General features: G+C 46.5%; 1 pseudogene; it reads left to right on the plus strand.

Moving 5' to 3' along the window:
* Positions 1 to 1,512: 1,512 nt before the first annotated feature.
* On the plus strand, positions 1,513 to 14,634 carry LOC135536543 (tight junction protein ZO-1-like; annotated as a pseudogene).
* The last annotated feature ends 3,561 nt before the right edge of the window (positions 14,635 to 18,195 follow it).

Raw genomic sequence — 18,195 nt, forward strand, 5'->3', positions numbered from 1 at the left:
TGGTTGAAACCCCTATCTCTGTCTCTATGGGATGGTTGAAACCCCTATCTCTATCTCTGTGGGATGGTTGAAACCCCTATCTCTGTGGGATGGTTGAAACCCCTATTTCTATCTCTGTGGGATGGTTGAAACCCCTATCTCTGTCTCTGGGATGGTTTAAACCCCTATCTCTGTCTCTGTGGGATGGTTGAAACCCCATCTCTATCTCTGTGGGATGGTTGAAACCCTATCTCTGTCTCTGTGGGATGGTTGAAACCCCTATCTCTGTCTCTGTGGGATGGTTGAAACCCCTATCTCTGTCTCTGGGATGGTTTAAACCCCTATCTCTGTCTCTGGGATGGTTGAAACCCCTATCTCTGTCTCTGTAGGATGGTTGAAACCCCTATCTCTGTGCCCTAGCCTCCCTCCATTTTGTCCTTCTTCCCTGCTCCCTCCATCTTCTTTTCCTCCTGCCTCCACTAGTCAGCATGCTGCAAGCCGTACACGTACAGCGTGCTCACTGAACACACAATAACAGGACCTTGTTCATTAGGCACCAAATGGAATAAAACTGAACCGGGAGGGACTACCAGGACTTGTCCAATAAGAAACAAGCATTCAGGATTCTGCTCTGTATACAAGGACAAGACGCACCTTAATGAACGTTAGCCGTGCTCAGTAAAACACCTGCTGTCGACGTTATGATTCAACGTGTAAAATCGTCTTGAGAGGAATAGAAAATGGCCGATGTTCTGTGGTCATAGGCGATAGGACGCTGCTGTTAACCACTTCGCCGACACGGTCTGTTTTGCCTTTAAAAAAAAAAAAAAGTGTTCATGATTCTTCCACCAGGCCGTAGAGCACAAGGTCACAACTTGACCTTCCATGCAGGCCAAGGGTCAGGCATATGAACACAACAAGCATAGATTGTCAATACAAATCACTGTCTGTCATGCCCCCCCCCCCACCCCACCCCCTCCTACACTCCTCCTATTTCCTTGTCTGTCCATTTCACCTTCACCTAATGTAGAAACTGTAAATAACTCTGTCCCTGTTTTGAAGAGGATAAACGGTTGCAAGGTAGCTATGGTTATGAGGTTATCACTTAGTCTACCTCCAGACTTTAATTATCAGCAGAAACGGCTCACTTGTTAAATAGTAGATAACTTGCTAGCTGTTTACTACTCTCCCCTATCAAACCAATACAGTGCTTTGTTTAGAAGGTGACGTAGTAGTGGAATTGTTGGGACTGGAGAGGTCTGTGATATTTCTCAGTGGTTGTGATGAATACAGTTGTTGTGTTCTAACGTGCTTCTCTCTCTCTCTCTCTGTCTCTGTCTCTGTCTGTCTCTGTCTCTCTTTCTCTCTCTCTTTCTCTCTCTCTCTCTCTCTCTCTCTCTCTCTCTCTCTCTCTCTCTCTGTCTCTCTCTCCTTTGTGGTGAATACTATTGTGTTCTGACGTCACACATGAGTCTCCTGAGTCTCTCTCTCTCTGGGTCTCTGTATCACCAGGCACCAGGGTAGTCAGTGAACATGTCATTTTCCATCTCTGTGCAGGCACCAGGGTTTGGCTTTGGGATAGCCATCTCGGGAGGTCGGGATAACCCTCATTTTCAGAGTGGTGAGACCTCCATCGTTATCTCAGACGTCCTGAAGGGAGGTCCAGCCGAGGGCCTACTGCAGTAAGATCCTCCTCTCCTCTCTTGGGATGAGTTACCACATGGGCTCTCTTGGTTTGATATAAAGAGGATGTGGCTTGGAGAAAATGTAACCTCTCTCAAATTCATAGAAGGTGTTAAGATGGCAAGAAAATTATATTAATAAATAAAATATATATTTTTAAACATTAGTTGTTTACAAAGATAATATTATACTGTTTCTTGTAAGTAAATCTTTCTTCCTCTTCCTCCAGGAGAATGATGAGAGATTGCCATGACAACGCCTATTCTCCAGTGGATGAAAATCGTGAACATGCATGTACTTACAGCCCACAACTTATTTTGAAAGGTGTAAGAAGTAAAACATATATCTCTTTGAGAACACTAGATCAAAAGTCCTATGTTAAAGCCAGACTTTTCTTGCTAGACTTTTTTTTCCATTTTTTTCAAAATGGATAAATGAAAGTTAATTTGCCATTTGTGTCTCTTCAAAGGGATACAAATGGAAGTTTTTATGTGTTACGAGCAGCAGGTTTGTTTTACTAAAATTGTATGTCCTGAATTGTCCAGGTAATTATGATGCGAAGCTTATGTCAATGGTCCTTTATAGCTCCTGTTCTCGGCCTATCTTTCCCTCTGATCCATCCACGACAACAGCAACACATCAACAATACAAAATAGGCTGATCTATATCTCTCTTATTTTAAACAAGACTCAAAAATTTGAGTTGAGTAATATGGAATAAAAGTGTCATTTAGCTGACAAATCTTTGTGATTCATATATTGTCTCCTGGCTGTCTGCCTGTTTGTCTGTGCTATAGCAGTGCAGATTTGAAAACACTGGCCCGGGAATGTTTTGGAATGAAATGGGAATTGTGCGGTGATTTTTTTTCATTCAGCAAGGGATTTTTATTATTTTCATCTTGCTAAGACTCGTCACTCACGGCTATTCTAGTGATAGTACCCACATGCTGCTCTGGACCGTGCCAAGGTCTGATAATCACGAGAGCCAGCTAGCTGTCCAGTGCTGGTCAGCAACGCTAGTCAGCAAGCTAGCTAGCAAACAGCCGATAGATCCACACACGCATTGCTAAATGTGCATACCGGTGGTGTAGCCCTGCTATACTGCCAACTAAAACCTGCACTTACAGGTTTTATTTGGCAGTATAGAGTCAGTGTAGGTTTTGGCAGTATATAGAGTCAGTGCAGGTTTGTTTTGGCAGTATAGAGTATGTATTTATTTATTTTACCTTTTATTTAACTAGGCAAGTCCGTTAAGAACAAATTCTTATTTACAATGACGGCCTAGGAACAGGCAAAAGGCCTCCTGGAGGGGACGGGGGCTGGGATTAAAAATTATAAATACAATATAAATATAGGACAAAACACACATCACACCAAGAGAGACAACACTACGTAAAGAGAGACCTTACTCTGAAACTTTGCTGGAGTTGTTAGCTGGCTAGTTGTTTTCCTCTTGGATGTTGAATTTGCTATGCTTTTGATGCCCGGGTTAGTTTACATTGGGTCTTGCCCGGGTTTGTTTACATTGGGTCTTGCCCGGGTTAGTTTACACTGGGTCTTGCCCGGGTTTGTTGACATTGGGTCTTGCCTGGGTTAGTTTACACTGGGTCTTGCCCGGGGTCTTGCTCCGGTTTGTTTACACTGGGTCTTGCCCGGGTTTGTTGACATTGGGTCTTGCCTGGGTTAGTTTACACTGGGTCTTGCCCGGGTTTGTTTACATTGGGTCTTGCCCGGGTTTGTTTACACTGGGTCTTGCACGGGTTAGTTTACACTGGGTCTTGCCCGGGTTAGTTTACACTGGGTCTTGCCCGGGTTTGTTTACATTGGGTCTTGCCCGGGTTTGTTTACACTGGGTCTTGCCCGGGTTTGTTTACACTGGGTCTTGCCCGGGTTTGTTTACACTGGGTCTTGCCCGGGTTAGTTTACATTGGGTCTTGCCCGGGTTTGTTTACATTGGGTCTTGCCCGGGTTTGTTGACATTGGGTCTTGCCCGGGTTAGTTTACACTGGGTCTTGCCGGGTTAGTTTACATTGGTCTTGCCGGGTTAGTTTACATTAGGTCTTGCCGGGTTAGTTAACATTGGGTCTTGCCGGAGTTAGTTTACATTAGATTCTTGGTTGTTGACATTGGGTCTTGCCGGGTTAGTTTACACTGGGTCTTGCCGGGTTAGTTTACATTGGATGTACCCAGGTTTGTTTACATTGGGTCTTGCCGGGTTTTTGTTTACACTGGGTCTTGCCGGGTTTGTTTACACTGGGTCTTGCCCGGGTTTGTTTACACTGGGTCTTGCCTGGGTTTGTTTACACTGGGTCTTGCCCGGGTTTGTTTTACATTATGTGTTGCCTGGGTTTTGTTTTGTCGCCCAAACAAAACAAGATGTAAAACGTTAACAAAATGACACAACTGACTGAGTCTGGCTTTAACACGGTCCACTGATAGAATCAGCCCTTACTAATGTATGAACGTCAATTGGGCAGTTTCTTTATCTTTAATACCTGGAGCACAGCACGCTTGGGACTGACCTGTCATCTGCTAAAACCTGGGGGTCATATCTTAGCACCGCCAATGGGCATGGAATGCCCCAGAGGGAGAACTGGAAGTTTCGGGTATAATGTAGTGATATGGCGCTTACCACAGAATAAATTACAACAATTATTATGTATTAGATTTAGTCTCCTAAGAGGCTAATGTCTTGTCATGAGAGAGAGGGGCGAGGGAGTTAGAGATTACATGGAAGGAATGGGGGGGGAAATGGGGTGTAATCTAGTGACATCGTGCTAAAGTTGTCTTCTTCGTCTTCAGGCAGATCAGACGGAAAGCGGAAGGTTCATGTACCCATGAGTCGGCTGGGGGAGAGGCGGCCATGTCGGAGCATGATGATGATGATGAGGGGAGAATGAGGAAGATAGCTCCTGACGAGGAGATATACGGCGCGCTCCGCACGCAGCGGCCCCAGCGCCTGCAGGCGCGCTGTGGGTGGGGCCTCGGCCCGGGCGCAGCGGAGGGCGCCGGGAGCGGGACAAGGACGAGGCGGGAACGCAGTGGCCCTCACGGGGAGGGGTCTCCCCGCGCGCCGACCGGCGCTCGCTCAACCAGCCCCCGCGGCCTGCCAAAGTCACCCTCGTAAAGTCCCGAAAGAATGAAGGTGAGCATCACAAAGTTGGGATATGTGTTGTCGGGGTTAGGGTTAGTTGGGATATGTGTTGTTAGGGTTAGTTGGGATATGTGTTGTTGGGGTTAGGGTTAGTTGGGATATGTGTTGTCGGGGTTAGGGTTAGTTGGGATAGGTGTTAGGGTTAGTTGGGATATGTGTTGTCGGGGTTAGGGTTAGATGGGATATGTGTTGTCGGGGTTAGGGTTAGTTGGGATATGTGTTGTCGGGTTAGGGTTAGTTGGGATATGTGTTGTCGGGGTTAGGGTTAGTTGGGATATGTGTTGTCGGGGTTAGGGTTAGTTGGGATATGTGTTGTCGGGGTTAGGGTTAGTTGGGATATGTGTTGTCGGGGTTAGGGTTAGTTGGGATAGGTGTTAGGGTTAGTTGGGATATGTGTTGTCGGGGTTAGGGTTAGTTGGGATATGTGTTGTCTAGTTAGGGTTAGTTGGGATATGTGTTGTCTAGTTAGGGTTAGTTGGGATGTGTTGTCTAGTCGGGGTTAGGGTTAGTTGGGATATGTGTTGTCGGGGTTAGGGTTAGTTGGGATATGTGTTGTTAGGGTTAGTTGGGATATGTGTTGTCGGGGTTAGGGTTAGTTGGGATATGTTGTCTAGTCGGGGTTAGGGTTAGGTGGGATATGTGTTGTCGGGGTTAGGGTTAGTTGGGATATGTTGTCTAGTTGGGGTTAGGGTTAGTTGGGATATGTGTTGTCTAGTCGGGGTTAGGGTTAGTTGGGATATGTGTTGTCGGGGTTAGGGTTAGTTGGGATATGTGTTGTTAGGGTTAGTTGGAATATGTGTTGTTGGGGTTAGGGTTAGTTGGGATATGTGTTGTCGGGGTTAGGGTTAGTTGGGATAGGTGTTAGGGTTAGTTGGGATATGTGTTGTTAGGGTTAGTTGGGATATGTGTTGTCGGGGTTAGGGTTAGTTGGGATATGTGTTGTCGGGAGTTAGGGTTAGTTGGGATATGTGTTGTCTAGTTAGGGTTAGTTGGGATATGTGTTGTCTAGTTAGGGTTAGTTGGGATGTGTTGTCTAGTCGGGGTTAGTTAGTTGGGATATGTGTTGTCGGGGTTAGTTGGGATATGTTGTCTAGTCCGGGGTTAGGGTTAGTTGGGATATGTGTTGTCGGGGTTAGGGTTGAATTGGGAATGTGTTGTTAGGGTTAGTTGGGATATGTGTTGTTGGGGTTAGGGTTAGTTGGGATATGTGTTGTTATGGTTAGTTAGGATAGGTGTTAGGGTTAGTTAGGGATATGTGTTGTCCGGGTTAGGGTTAGTTAGGATATGTGTTTGTCGGGGTTAGGGTTAGTTAGGATAGGTGTTGTCGGGGTTAGGGGTTAGTTGGGATATGTATTTGTCAGGGTTAGGGTTAGTTGGGATATGTGTTGTCGGGGTTAGGGTTAGTTGGGATATATGTTGTCTAGTTAGGGTTAGTTGGGATATGTGTTGTCTAGTTAGGGTTAGTTGGGATATGTATGTTGTCTAGTCGGGGTTAGGGTTAGTTGGGATATGTGTTGTAAGGGTTAGGGTTAGTTGGGATATGTGTTGTTAGGGTTAGTTGGGGATATGTGTTGTTGGGGTTAGGGTTAAGTTGGGATATGTGTTGTCGGGGTTAGGGTTAATTGGGATAGGTGTTAGGGTTAGTTGGGAATGTGTTGTCAGGTTGGTTAGTTAGGATATGTGTTGTCGGGGTTAGGTTAGTTGGGATATGTGTTGTCGGAGTTAGGGTTAGTTGGGATATGTGTTGTCTAGTTAGGGTTAGTTGGGATATGTGTTGTCTAGTTAGGGTTAGTTGGGATGTGTTGTCTAGTCGGGGTTAGGGTTAGTTGGGATATGTATTGTCGGGGTTAGTTGGGATATATATTTGTCTAGTCGGGGTTAGGGTTAGTTGGGATGTGTTGTCTAGTCGGGGTTAGGGTTAGTTGGGATATGTGTTGTCAGGGTTAGGGTTAGTTGGGATATGTGTTGTTAGGGTTAGTTGGGATATGTTGTCTAGTCGGGGGTTAGGGTTAGGTGGGATATGTGTTGTCAGAGGTTAGGGTTAGTTGGGATATGTTGTCTAGTCGGGGTTAGGGTTAGTTGGGATATGTGTTGTCAGGGGTTAGGGTTAGTTGGGATATGTGTTGTTAGGTTAGTTGGGATATGTGTTGTTGGGGTTAGGGTTAGTTGGGATATGTGTTGTCGGTTAGGGTTAGTTGGGATAGGTGTTAGGGTTAGTTGGGATATGTGTTGTCGGGGTTAGGGTTAGTTGGGATATGTGTTGTCGGGGTTAGGGTTAGTTGGGATATGTGTTGTCGGGGTTTGGGTTAGTTGGGATATGTGTTGTCTAGTTAGGGTTAGTTGGGATACGTGTTGTCTAGTCGGGTTAGGGTTGGTTAGGATATGTTGTCTAGTCGGGGTTAGGGTTGGTTGGGATATGTGTTGTCTAGTCGGGGTTAGGGTTAGTTGGGATATGTGTTGTCTAGTCGGGTTAGGTTAGTTGGGATATGTGTTGTCTAGTCGGGGTTAGGTTAGTAAGGATATGTTTGTCTAGTCGGGGTTAGGTTAGTTGGGATATGTGTTGTCGGGGTTAGTTGGGATATATGTTGTCTCGTCAGTTAGGGTTAGTTGGGATAAGTTGTCTCGTGTCGGGGTTAGGGTTAGTTGGGATATGTTGTCTAGTCGGAGTTAGGGTTAGTTGGGATATGTGTTGTCTAGTCGGGGTTAGGGTTAGTTGGGATATGTTGTCTAGTCGGGGTTAGGTTAGTTGGGATATGTGTTGTCTAGTCGGGGTTAGGGTTAGTTGGGATATGTTGTCTAGTCGGGTTTTAGGGTTAGTTGGGATATGTGTTGTCTAGTTAGGGTTAGTTGGGATATGTTGTCTAGTTAGGGTTAGTTGGAATATGTTGTCTAGTCGGGGTTAGGGTTAGTTGGGATATGTGTTGTCGGGGTTAGTTGGGATATGTTGTCTAGTCGGGGTTAGGGTTAGTTGGGATATGTGTTGTCGGGGTTTCAAGTCTTATGTCACATGCACAAGTACAATTTGTCTTAACTCAAAACCTAACAATTCAATAACAATGTATTACTATAAAAAAACACGAGGAATATGGAAATATGAAATACACAATAAAGTAATGAAGTAAGCATAGTATATACAGGAAATATTTAAGCCAATAGCATATTGAAGATACACATACAACCACGTTGCGGCGCGAGCTTTTACAAAATAAATGTACACATACATGTTATTCAATCATCTCATCCAAACTGCCTGCGGCGTCTGCGTAGCCAGGCGCAAAACAGAACTTGCTTCTGCAAGTCCCGCCTCCCATCTCCTCAGTGGTTTTACAGCATATACCCACCTGGGTGATTGAAAGATGAACGAGGTCCACACTCCAGTCCAGTTGGTGGCGGTAAATACACCTTAAACTTGGTTGCCAACTGCCATATAAAATCCACAGAAGAAGAAGAAGAAGAAAGAAGAAACAAGTGGAGAACAATCAAAGAAAACCAAACAACAAACAACCAGTTTTCCCCCTTCATCCATAGATCAGTTGCTGCAGTAGAGAACACACAATTCCGTGCGACCCAAAATGTGTCAAAACTCCACCAAGATCCAGCAAAAAAAAAAAAAGGGACCATAATGCACCTGCAAAATAACAACCCATGTTCGTCTCCCATGACAAATTAGCTAGCTAAATGTGTTTTGACCTGTTCCCAAATAAATATACCTGTGTGTCGTGAACACATTCGGTGGAGATACACAAAATCAACATGCAAAACACGATCGAGTAGGCGAGTAACTAAATCAAATTATACAATTATAATAAAAATGTCTTGGACAATTGTTCTTTCACTCTCTCTATTCATCTTCCCGCCCAAAGACATTAGCATTTTATATCAAACCCCCAAGACATGCTAACCTCTCACCATTACAATAACATCGGAGGTTAGCATTTTATATCAAACCCCCAAGACATGCTAACCTCTCACCATTACAATAACATTGGAGATTAGCATTTTATATCAAACCCTAAAGACATGCTAACCTCTCACCATTACAATAACATCAGAGGTTAGCATTTTATATCAAACCCTGAAGACATGCTAACATCTCACCATTACAATAACAGGGGAGATTAGCATTTTATATCAAACCCTGAAGACATGCTAACCTCTCACCATTACAATAACATCGGAGGTTAGCATTTTATATCAAACCCTAAAGACATGCTAACCTCTCACCATTACAATAACAGGGAGGTTACTTGGTTTGAGTGCATGATATTGTGCATCTGTAACTTTGGTAGCATCCTCATTAATGTAGAAGTGCGTAAAAATTATTTAGTAAGTTATTTACCATTTTTAATTTCTATTAGGCACAAAATAATCACAAACACAAACCTAAACAAACAGCAAATGCATCCAACCAATTTGCAGAGTCACAGGTTTGATGCGGTCATTGTGTTCTATCAATATGGGACCAAATACTTCACTTATTAGTGCCTAGTCCCTTAAAATGGGAGGACCATGTACAAAAGGTTTTGTAATTTCTAGCGGTTCGTCAGATATAGATGACAATAGCCTTCAAGCCCAAAGCTGACAGTCTGCATTTTAACCTCCCATAGTCATTGTACCGTTTCAAATCCAAGAGCTGGGTACAGAGCCAAAACAACTCTCAATATTGGGCAGATGGGCTCTGTTTCAGAATAGCACTTTTTTTTTGTAGAATAACCGCTGTTGTACACGTTTATAATATACGTTTTTATTTTGCTATATTCCATTATATTTGTCAACATGCTAAAACTATGCTAACATGCTACACAGCATCTGTACTGCTAACATGCCTATGCTAACATGTGGATATACTGTGCTAACATGCTATATCATACTATGCTCTCCGATGCTAACACTCTCTTTGTTGCTGTTCGTTCACTCCGTAAGCAGAATATGGCCTTCGCCTGGCCAGCCACATCTTATTGAAGGACATCTCACCCGAAGCCGCGGCCAGGGACGGAAACATACAGGAGGAAGCGTTGTACTGAAGGTGAAAGCCCTGAAGTGATTCTTTAACTAAGAGAGAGAGTAGGTAGAGAGAGGTAGAGAGAGAGAGTGAGAGAGAGAGAGAGGTAGAGAGAGAGGTAGAGAGAGAGAGAGGTAGAGAGAGGTAGAGAGAGGTAGAGAGAGAGAGTAGAGGGAGAGAGAGAGGTAGAGGGAGAGGTAGAGGAGAGGTAGGGGAGAGATAGAGGTAGAGGTAGAGAGGAGGTAGAGGTAGAGATAGAGAGAGGTAGAGAGGTAGAAGGTAGAGAGGTAGAGGTAGAGGTAGAGGGGAAGGTAGAAGTAGAGGGAGAGGTAGAGGAGGTAGAGAGAGGGTAGAGGGAGAGAGGTAGAGGGGGAGAGAGGTAGAGAGGAGAGAGGTAGAGGGGGAGAGGGAGAGGGAGAGAGAGGGTAGAGGAGGAGAGGTAGAGGGAGAGGTGGGGAGAGAGAGGGAGAGGTAGAGGAGAGGGAGAGGTAGAGGGAGAGAGAGAGAGGTGGGAGAGAGAGAGAGGTAGAGGGAGAGAGGGGTGTGGGGAGAGAAGGTGGGGAGAGAGAGGGTAGTGGGGAGGGTGGGGGAGGGAGTAGAGGGAGAGGGAGAGTAGAGGGGAGAGGTAGAGGTAGAGGGAGGTAGAGGTAGAGGGAGGGTAAGGAGCAGAGGGAGAGGGAGGGAGTAGAGTAAGGTAGAGGGGAAAAGTAGAGGTAGAGGGGGAGAGGTAGAGGTAGGAGAGAGAGAGAGGGAGAGAGAGGGAGGGGAGTAGAGAGGTAGAGGGAGAGAGGTAGAGGAGAGAGGGAGGTAGAGGGAGAGAGGGAGGTAGAGAGAGAGGGAGGTAGAGAGAGAGGGAGGTAGAGAGAGAGGGAGGTAGAGAGAGAGGGAGGTAGAGAGAGAGGGAGGTAGAGAGAGAGGGAGGTAGAGAGAGAGGGAGGTAGAGAGAGAGGGAGGTAGAGAGAGAGGGAGGTAGAGAGAGAGGGAGGTAGAGAGAGGTAGAGAGAGAGGTAGAGAGAGAGGTAGAGAGAGAGGTAGAGAGAGAGGTGGAGAGGTAGAGGGTGGAGAGGTAGAGGTGGGAGAGGTAGAGAGAGTTAGAGAGAGGGGAGCGGTAGAGAGAGGGAGCGGTAGAGAGAGGGAGCGGTAGAGAGAGGGAGCGGTAGAGAGAGAGAGAGAGAAGGGAGTTGTGGTAATGAGGAGGGGAGGGACCTGGGAGAGGGGGAGGCGGCCCGGGCCTGGAAATATACAGGAGGGAGACGTTGTACTGAAGGTGAAAGGAGCGAGAGATAGGGGAGAGGAGGGAAGGATAGAGGGAAAGAAAGAAGGCTAAATACATGTTTTTCCCCACTGTCTCCTGCACACAGACAAGCTAATTGGTTGTTTCCTCCAAGCTGTGTTAATTTAGGTTATTTCTTAACGTTTGTTTACTAATTGCTTGTTTCCTCTCAGATCAACGGCACGGTGACAGAAAACCTGTCGTTGATAGACGCTAAGAAGCTGATTGAGAGGTCAAAGGGCAAGCTAAAGATGGTGGTGCAGAGAGACGAGAGAGCTACGCTGCTGAACATACCAGACCTGGACGACAGCGTCCCATCAGCCAACGCCTCCGACAGAGACGGTGAGGGACGTTGTGCTCACGTTGTTTCGTAAATGCTGGAAAAGGGCTAAATGCTGTCGGGTCGTGGGTGTGGATGCATTTCACTGAAAGAGAAGCTCCTTACCCCCATATGGGGTGGCAGGTAGCCTAGGGGTTAGAGTGTAGAGGTGGCAGGTAGCCTAGTGGTTAGAGGGTAGAGGTGGCAGGTAGCCTAGTGGTTAGAGGGTAGAGGTGGCAGGTAGCCTAGTGGTTAGAGCGTAGAGATGGCAGGTAGCCTAGTGGTTAGAGCGTAGAGGCGGCAGGGTAGCCTAGTGGTTAGAGCGTAGAGGCGGCAGGGTAGCCTAGTGGTTAGAGCGTAGAGGCGGCAGGGTAGCCTAGTGGTTAGAGCGTAGAGGCGGCAGGGTAGCCTAGTGGTTAGAGCGTAGAGGCGGCAGGGTAGCCTAGTGGTTAGAGCGTAGAGGTGGCAGGGTAGCCTAGTGGTTAGAGCGTAGAGGTGGCAGGGTAGCCTAGTGGTTAGAGTGTAGAGGCGGCAGGGTAGCCTAGTGGTTAGAGTGTAGAGGTGGCAGGTAGCCTAGTGGTTAGAGGGGGGCAGGTAGCCTAGTGGTTAGAGGGGGGCAGGTAGCCTAGTGGTTAGAGTGTAGAGGTGGCAGGGTAGCCTAGTGGTTAGAGTGTAGAGGTGGCAGGGTAGCCTAGTGGTTAGAGTGTAGAGGTGGCAGGTAGCCTAGTAGTTAGAGTGTAGAGGTGGCGGGTAGCTAGTGGTTAGAGTGTAGAGGTGGCGGGTAGATTAGTGGTTAGAGTGTAAGAGGTGGCGGGTAGCTAGTGGTTAGAGTGTAGAGGTGGCGGGTAGCCTAGTGGTTAGAGTGTAGAGGTGGCGGGTAGCCTAGTGGTTAGAGTGTAGAGATGGCATGGTAGCCTAGTGATTAGAGTGTAGGGGTGGCAGGTAGCCTAGTGGTTAGAGCGTAGAGGTGGCGGGTAGCCTAGTGGTTAGAGTGTAGAGGTGGCGGGGTAGCCTAGTGGTTAGAGTGTAGAGGTGGCGGGTAGCCTAGTGGTTAGAGTGTAGAGGTGGCGGGTAGCCTAGTGGTTAGATTAATAGAGGTGGCAGGTAGCCTAGTGGTTAGAGTGTAGAGGTGGCAGGTAGCCTAGTGGTTAGGCGTAGAGGTGGCAGGTAGCCTAGTGGTTAGAGGTGTATGAGGTGGCGGGTAGCCTAGTGGTTAGAGCGTAGAGGTGGCGGGTAGCCTAGTGGTTAGAGCGTAGAGGTGGCAGGTAGCCTATTGGTTAGAGTGTAGGCGGCAGGTAGCCTAGTGGTTAGAGTGTGGTGGCAGGTAGCCTAGTGGTTAGAGTGTAGAGGCGGCAGGGTAGCCTAGTGGTTAGAGCGTTGGACTATTAACCGAAGGTTGCTGGATCTGATCCCCGAGCTGTCAGGTAGAAATCTGTCGTTCTGCCCTGAACAAGGCAGTTAACCCCACTGTTCCTATCGTCATTGAAAATGAATTTGTTCTTAATAAGTTAAATAAAGGTTAAATAAAATGTAAAAAATTACAATATATGCACGCATGACTAAATTCGGCTTTGGTCAAAAGCGTCTGCTAAATGACATATTATAGTGAATAAAAATATAAATGCAACATGTCAAGTGACTGCTTCATGAGCTGAATTAAGATCCCAGACATTTTTCATACTCACAAGGTTATTTGTCTTAAATGTTATGCACAAATTTGTTTACATCCCTTATAGTGAGCATTTATCCTTTTCACGATAATCCATCAACCTGACAGGTGTGGCATATCAAGCTGATTAAACAGCATGATCATTACACAGGTGCACCTTGTGCGAGGACAATAAATGCCCACTCTAAAATGTGTAGTTTGTCATAAAACACAATGCCACAGATGTTTAGAGTTTTGAGAGAGCGTGCTATTGGCATGCTGTCTGCAGGAATGTACACCAAAGCTGTTTTTAATGTTAATTTCTCTGTAAGCCGCCTCCAACATTGTTTTAGAGAATTTGTCAGTCCAACCAGCCTCACAACCACAGATCCCATCCTAACCATGCCAGCCCAGGGCCCCCACATCGGCTTCTTCCCCTTCGGGATCGTATGAGACAAGCCACCCGGACAGCTGATGAAACTGTGGATTTGCACAACCGAAGAATTTATGCACAAACTTGTCAGAAGCTTAACTATGTGCTCGTTGTCTTGCTTGACTACAGTTTGGCATCGTAACCGACTTCAGTGGGCAATTGTTCACCATCGATGGCTACTGGCACCCTGGAGGAGTGTGCTCTTCACGGATGAATACGCTTTCAACTGTATCGGGCAGATGGCAGACAGTGTATGGCGTTGTGTGGCGAGCGGTTTGCTGATGTTGCGTTGTGAACAGAGTGCTCCATGGTGAGGGCAGGTACAAGCTACAGACAGCAAACACAATTGCATTTTATTGATTCCAATTTGAATGAACAGAGATGCCGTGTGAGATCCTGAGGCCCATTGTCATACCATTCATCCATCGCCATCACATCATGTTTCAGCATGATAATGCACGGCCCCATGTCGCAATGGTCTGTACACAATTTCTGGAAGCTGAAAATGTCCCAGTTCTTCCATGGTCTGTATACTCACCAGACATGTCACCATTGAGCATGTTTGGGATGCTCTGGATCGAGCGCATCGACAGCGACAAGCTGACAAGGTACAAAATCTGTCGTTCAGCTGAACAGGTAGTTAACCCACTTCCTTGGCCGTCATTGAAAATAAGACTTTGTTCTTAACTGACTTGCGTGTTAAATAAAGGTATAAATTTTTTTTTAAATGGTCACACCAGATACTGACTGGTTTTCTGATCCACCTTTTTTTTTTTAATGTTCTGTGACCAATGTCTGTGTTCCCCGTCATGTGAAATCCATAGATGAATAATGAATGTTTTTTTAAATCGACACATTTTGTTATATGAACTGTAACTCTGTAAAATCTTTGAAATTGTTGCATGTTGTGTTTTTCATTTTTTTTTCCAGTGTACATCATGTAGTTGAATATGGTGTGCGGTGTGTGTGTGTGTGTGTGTGTTTTGAACAACAGACATTTCAGATATCCATTCCGATGGCGTCCGACCATTCCAACCGATCCCACGACAGACATGTAGCAGTCGGTCCCGCTCCCCTGACAGAGGCGATCCTGATCCTCCGACCACTCCAGACACTCCCTCCACAGATCAGCAACGGCAGGTAAACGCCACACCACCTGGCTCGACAGTCAAACTCAAAGGGCTCGCAGGCAGCGGGTGTCTTTTTCCACTAACTGGTCTTATGACCAATCAGATCAGATCTTTATGACCAATCCATCTTTTGCCAGTAATTGGTCTTATAACCAATCAGATCAGATCTTTTGCCAATGGTGGTCTTATGACCAATCAGATATCTTTTGCCAATAATTGGTCTTATGACCAATCAGATCAGATCTTTTACCAATATTTGACCATTCAGATCAGATCTTTTACCAATAATTGGTCTTATGACCAATCAGATCGATATTTTAATAATTGGTCTTATGACCAATCGAATCAGATCTTTTTTACCTATAATTGGTCTTATGACCAATCAGATCAGATCTTTTACCAATAGTGGTCTTATGACCAATCCAATCTTTTACCAAATTGGTCTTATGACCAATCAGATCAGATCTTTTTACCTATAGTGAATGTATGACCAATCAGATCAATAATGGTGGTCTTGTGACCAATCAGATCCAGATCTTTTCTTTTATGACCAATCAGATCAGATCTTTTGCCAATAATTGGTCTTATGACCAATCAGATCAGATCTTTTACCTATAATCTTTGACCCAGATATACCAATAATTGGTCTTATAACCAATCAGATCAGATCTTTTCAATAATTGGTCTTATGACCAATCAGATGATATTTTACCTATAATTGGTCTTATGACCAATCAGATCAGATATTTACCTATAGTGGTCTTATGACCAATCAGATCAGATACTTTTCATCAGATCAGATCTTTTACCTATAAGTCCTTTTATGACCAATCAGATGATATTTTACCTATAATTGGTCTTATGACCAATCAGATCGTGATATTTACCTATATTGGTCTTTGACCAATCAGATCAGATCTTTTACCAATAATTGGTCTTATGACCAATCAGATCAGATATTTTACTATAATTGGTCTTATGACCAATCAGATATTTTACCTATAATGTTTTCAGATCAGAATAATTTAGCAGAATATCAGGATTGTCTGCCTGTGTAAGGCACCCTTTGAGCTTTTTTGAAATTCTCACCCAGTGGGCAAAACTAGTTGTATAGGTCGTCTTTACGACCCGTAACTGACCTCAATATTTCAACCCGTTTTTGACCCGCTGGAAACTGTAAATGTTTTTAAGGGTTTAAGTGTCTTTTATTTTCCTATTTTTTGTTTTTTTGCCCACTTAACAAAAAGACTCTTCAGTTGGAGAATACCGTAAGTTGGATACCCGTTCCCTAGAACCGCTGTGTAGAGCCCATGTGTAGAGCCCCTCTGTGCCCAGAGCCCCACTGTGTAGAGCCCCACTGTGTAGGCCCCGCTGTGTAGAGCCTCGCTGTGTATGAGCCCCTCTGTGTATGAGCCCCTCTGTGTAGAGCCCCACTGTGTAGAGCCCCACTGTGTAGAGCCCCTCTGTGTAGAGCCCCTCTGTGTAGAGCCCCGCTGTGTAGAGCCCCACTGTGTAGAGCCCCTCTGTGTAGAGCCCCTCTGTGTAGAGCCCCGCTGTGTATGAGCCCCTCTGTGTAGAGCCCCACTGTGTAGAGCCCCACTGTGTAGAGCCCCACTGTGTAGAGCCCCTCTGTGTAGAGCCCCTCTGTGTAGAGCCCCGCTGTGTAGAGCCCCGCTGTGTAGAGCCCCACTGTGTAGAGCCCCTCTGTGTAGAGCCCCGCTGTGTAGAGCCCCGCTGTGTAGAGCCCCGCTGTGTAGAGCCCCACTGTGTAGAGCCCCTCTGTGTAGAGCCCCTCTGTGTAGAGCCCCTCTGTGTAGAGCCCCGCTGTGTAGAGCCCCGCTGTGTAGAGCCCCGCTGTGTAGAGCCCCGCTGTGTATGAGCCCCACTGTGTAGAGCCCCTCTGTGTAGAGCCCCGCTGTGTAGAGCCCCGCTGTGTAGAGCCCCGCTGTGTAGAGCCCCACTGTGTAGAGCCCCTCTGTGTAGAGCCCCTCTGTGTAGAGCCCCTCTGTGTAGAGCCCCGCTGTGTAGAGCCCCGCTGTGTAGAGCCCCGCTGTGTATGAGCCCCGCTGTGTAGAGCCCCGCTGTGTAGAGCCCCGCTGTGTAGAGCCCCGCTGTGTAGAGGCCCCGCTGTGTAGAGCCCCACTGTATACATAGAGAACATTAGTAAATGGATAGTTACCCCATGTTGATGTAGTATAATTCAAAATACCCCTATATTTCTCCCCTTCCTACCGATAAGGATTACTTAGGACCACTAAACCATAAAGATTACATCTGTGCCCTGAATACTCTTGGCTATAAGTGTGTGTGTGTGTGTGTGTGTGTGTGTGTGTGTGTGTGTGTGTGTGTGTGTGTGTGTGTGTGTGTGTGTGTGTGTGTGTGTGTGTGTTTTTGAATTTGATCAATGTTTCATGAATCCTAGATGTGCCCTTTCTGTTTGACATTGATGCTGATATCAGGAAAGCAGTGCTCAGTTAGCAGTCATGGCTTTACACTGTCAAACGCTGCAGTATTCATTTAGCTTCAAGGACAGACACGCACTGATTGATAGTATGTTTAATGTACATGCTGTGCATCCGTTATTGAGTGTCAGCTCTTGTTCTGGCTCAGTGCTCCAGTAGGGACGCAGCCTGTGGATGTAGTGTCAGTCACACAGAACGCGGCCTGTGGATGTAGTGTCAGTCACACGGGACGCGGCCTGTGGATGTAGTGTCAGTCACACGGGACGCGGCCTGTGGATGTAGCGTCAGTCACACAGAACACGGCCTGTGGATGTAGTGTCAGTCACACAGAACACGGCCTGTGGATGTAGTGTCAGTCACACGGGACACAGCCTGTGGATGTAGTGCCAGTCACACAGGACACGGCCTGTGGATGTAGTGTCAGTCACACGGGACGCGGCCTGTGGATGTAGTGCCAGTCACACAGGACACAGCCTGTGGATGTAGTGCCAGTCACACAGAACACGGCCTGTGGATGTAGTGTCAGTCACACAGAACACAGCCTGTGGATATAGTGCCAGTCACACAGGACACAGCCTGTGGATGTAGTGCCAGTCACACAGAACGCGGCCTGTGGATGTAGTGTCAGTCACACAGGACACGGCCTGTGGATGTAGTGTCAGTCACACAGAACACAGCCTGTGGATGTAGTGTCAGTCACACAGAACACAGCCTGTGGATGTAGTGTCAGTCACACAGAACACGGCCTGTGGATGTAGTGTCAGTCACACAGAACACGGCCTGTGGATGTAGTGTCAGTCACACAGAACACGGCCTGTGGATGTAGTGTCAGTCACACAGAACACGGCCTGTGGATGTAGTGTCAGTCACACAGAACACGGCCTGTGGATGTAGTGTCAGTCACACAGAACACGGCCTGTGGATGTAGTGTCAGTCACACAGAACACGGCCTGTGGATGTAGTGTCAGTCACACAGAACACAGCCTGTGGATGTAGTGTCAGTCACACAGAACACAGCCTGTGGATGTAGTGTCAGTCACACAGAACACGGCCTGTGGATGTAGGCGTCAGTCACACAGAACACGGCCTGTGGATGTAGTGTCAGTCACACAG

The sequence above is a fragment of the Oncorhynchus masou genome, unplaced genomic scaffold, assembly GCF_036934945.1.
Source record: "Oncorhynchus masou masou isolate Uvic2021 unplaced genomic scaffold, UVic_Omas_1.1 unplaced_scaffold_6303, whole genome shotgun sequence".
NCBI classification, from domain to species: Eukaryota; Metazoa; Chordata; class Actinopteri; order Salmoniformes; family Salmonidae; genus Oncorhynchus; species Oncorhynchus masou.